Source organism: Arachis hypogaea, chromosome 19 (genome assembly GCF_003086295.3).
Source record: "Arachis hypogaea cultivar Tifrunner chromosome 19, arahy.Tifrunner.gnm2.J5K5, whole genome shotgun sequence".
Lineage (NCBI taxonomy): Eukaryota > Viridiplantae > Streptophyta > Magnoliopsida > Fabales > Fabaceae > Arachis > Arachis hypogaea.
The window spans coordinates 103,137,778-103,141,471 of record NC_092054.1 but is presented as its reverse complement, the minus strand read 5'-3'; the positions used below and the strand labels follow the sequence as shown (position 1 = coordinate 103,141,471).

The window sequence follows — 3,694 nt, the reverse complement described above, 5'->3', positions numbered from 1 at the left end:
TGCAATTGGAGCAAACAAATTTGAGCTTAAGCCTCAATTAGTTTCTCTAATGCAGCAGAATTGCAAGTTTCATGGGCTTCCATTGGAAGATCCTCATCAGTTCTTAGCTGAATTCTTGCAAATCTGTGACACTGTTAAGACCAATGGGGTTAATCCTAAGGTCTACAGACTTATGCTTTTCCCTTTTGCTGTAAGAGACAGAGCTAGGATATGGTTGAACTCACAACCTAAAGAAAGCCTAAACTCTTAGGAAAAGTTAGTCAATGCTTTCGTGGCCAAATTATTTCCACCTCAAAAGTTGAGCAAGCTTAGAGTAGAAGTCTAAACCTTCAGACAGAGGGAAGGTGACTCCCTCTATGAAGCTTGGGAAAGATACAAGCAATTGATCAGAAGGTGTCCTTCTGATATGCTTTCATAATGGAGCATCCTATGTATATTCTATGATGGTCTGTCTGAATCGTCCAAGAGGTCATTGGACCACTCTGCTGGTGGATCTCTTCATCTGAAGAAGATGTCTGCAGAAGCCCAGGAACTCATTGAAATGGTTGCAAATAACCAGTTCATGTATACCTCTGAAAGAAATCCTATGAATAATGGGATGACTCAGAAGAAAGGAGTTCTTGAGATTGATACTCTGAATGCCATATTGGCTCAGAATAAAATATTGACTCAGCAAGTCAATATGATTTTTTAGAATCTGACTGGAATGCAAGCTGCATCCAGCAGTACTAAAGAAGCCTCCTTTGAAGGAGAAGCTTATGACCCTGAGAATCCTGCAATGGAAGAGGTGAATTACATGGGTGAATCCTATGGAAACACTTATAATTCTTCATGGAGAAATCACCCAAATTTCTCATTGAAGGATCAACAGAAGCCTAATCAAGGCTTCAATAATAATGGTGGGAGAAATAGATTTGGCAATAGTAAGCCTTTTCCATCATCTTCTGAGCAACAGACAGAGAATTCTAAGCAGAGCCTTTCTGACTTAGCAACCATAGTTTCTGATCTATCTAAGACCACTCTCGGTTTTATGACTAAAACAAGGTCCTCCATCAGAAATTTGGAGGCACAAGTGGGTCAACTGAGTAAAAGAGTGACTGAAACTCCTCCTAGTACTTTCCCAAGCAATACAGAAGAGAATCCAAAATAGGCCATCAATATACCCGACATGGCCGAACCTAGAAAGAGTCCAAAGGCAGTGATTTTCAGTGAGGAAGACCTCACTGGACGTCCACTGGCCACTAAGAAGTTCCCTATTGAGGAACCAAAGGAATCTGAGGCTCATAGAGAGACCATAGAGATTCCACTGAACTTACTGTTGCCATTCATGAGCTCTGATGAGTATTCTTCCTCTGAAGAAGATGAAGATATTGTTGAGCAAATAGCTCAGTATCTAGGAGCAATCATGAAGCCGAATGCCAGGTTAATTGGTAATGAGACTTGGGAGGATGAACCTCCATTGCTCATCAATGAACTGAATGCTTTAGTTCAACTGAAATTACCTCAGAATAAACCGGATCCCGAAAAGTTCTTAATACCCTGTATCATAGCCACCATGACCTTTAAGAAGGCTCTGTGTGACCTGGGATCAGGTATAAACCTCATGCCACTCTCTGTAATGGAGAAACTAGGGATCTTTGAGATACAAGTTGCAAGAATCTCACTAGAGATGGCAGACAAATCAATGAAACAGGCTTATGGACTTGTAGAGGATGTCTTAGTGAAGGCTGAAGGCTTTTACATCCCTGCTGATTTCATAATCCTAGACACTGGAAAGGATGAAGATGAATCCATCATCCTTGGAAGATCCTTCCTAGCCACAGCAAGAGCTGTGCTTGATATAGACAAAAGAGAGTTAGTCCTGCAACTGAATGAGGACTACCTTGTGTTTAAGGCTCAAGGGTCTTCTTCTGTAACCATGGAGAGGAAGCATGAAAAGCTTCTCTCAATACAGAGTAAAACAGAGTCCCCACACTCAACTTCTAAGTTTGGTGTTTGGAGGCCACCATCAAGCTCTGAGTCTTTGTGAAGCTCTCTAAGAGCTCACTGTCAAGCTATTGACATTAAAGAAGCGCTTATTGGGAGGCAACCAATATTATTTAATTATATTTATTTATATTCCATTGTCATTTTACGTTTTCTTTAGGTTGATGATCATGTGAAGTCATAAAAACAGCAGCAGAATTAAAGCAAAATTAAAAACAGCATCAAAAATAGCACACCCTAGAGGACAGGCTTACTGGCGTTTAAACACCAGTAAGGATAGTAGAATGGGCGTTTAACGCCCATTCTGGCAGCATTCTGGGTGTTAAACGCTAGAACAGACAGCACTCTGGGCGTTTAATGCCAGAAAAGGGTGTCTGGCATTTAATGCCAGAAAAGGGTGTCTGGCATTTAACGCCAGAAAAGGGTGTCTGGCTAGCATTAAACGCCAGAAAGGGGCAGCAGACTGGCGTTTAACGCCAGGAAAGATAGCAAAGCTGGTGTTTAACGCCAGAATTGGTATACAGAGGGCGTTTGAACGCCAGAATGGTGTAGGGAGCAGAATTCCTTGACACCTCAGGATCTGTGGACCGTACCCCACAGGATCCCTACCTATCCCACCTTTTCTTCTCTCCTCTTCACACCTTTCCATAACACTCTTCCCCAAATACCCTTGACCAATCACATCAGTACCTCTTCCCCAAACACCATTCACCTATCAAATCCTACCCTCTTCCCCATATCCTATTCACCACTCACATCCATCCATCATAAACCCCACCTACCTCACCATTCAAATTCAAACCATTTCCCTCCCAAACCCACCCATTCTCACACGGATTCCTTCTCTCTCCTACCCTATAAATACCCCTCCTCACTGCCTTCACTTTCACACATCACAAACAATTCTTTCCCCCTTGGCCGAATTCACCCCTCCCCTCAATCTCCTCCATTTCTTCTTCTTCTACTCCTTTCTTTCTTCTTTTGCTCGAGAATGAGCAAACCTTTTAAGTTTGATATGGAAAAAGCTCTGCTTTTTTGTTTTTCCATAACCATTAATGGCACCTAAGGCCGGAGAAACCTCTAGAAATAGGAAAGGGAAGGAAATTGCTTCCACCTCCAAGTCATAGGAGATGGAGAGATTCATCTCAAAAGTCCATTAAGACCACTTCTATGAAGTTGTGGCCAAGAAAAGGATGATTCTCGAAGTCCCCTTCATGCTCAAAAAGAGTGAATATCCGGAGATCCGATGTGAGATTCAAAGAAGAGGTTAGAAAGCTCTCACCAACCAAATCCAGCAAGTCGAAATCTTAATGGTTCAAGAGTTCTATGCCAATGCATGGATCACTAAGAACCATGATCAAAGTATGAACCCAAACCCAAAGAATTGGCTCACAATGGTTTGGGAGAATTACTTAGATTTCAGTCCGGAAAATATGAGGTTGGCATTTAACTTGCCAATGATGAGAGGAGATCCTCATCCTTTCACTAGAAGGGTCAACTTTGATCAAAGGTTGGACCAAGTCCTTAGGGACATTTGTGTGGAAGGAGCTCAATGGAAGAGAGACTCAAGAGGCAATCTAGTTCAACTAAGAAGGCTTGACCTCAAACCCATGGCTAGGGGATGGTTGGAGTTCATCTAACGCTCTATCATTCCTACTAGCAACCGGTCTGAAGTTACAATAGACCGGGCTATCATGATCCATAGTAT

The 3,694-nt window shown here is 42.3% G+C and overlaps 1 non-coding gene across 1 annotated transcript; it reads right to left on the bottom strand.

Moving 5' to 3' along the window:
- Positions 1-304: 304 nt before the first annotated feature.
- LOC112781489 (small nucleolar RNA R71) lies at positions 305-412 on the bottom strand. The gene has a single exon (XR_003192265.1). It is a non-coding gene; the product is annotated as a small nucleolar RNA R71 (small nucleolar RNA).
- Between the last annotated feature and the right edge of the window lie 3,282 nt (positions 413-3,694).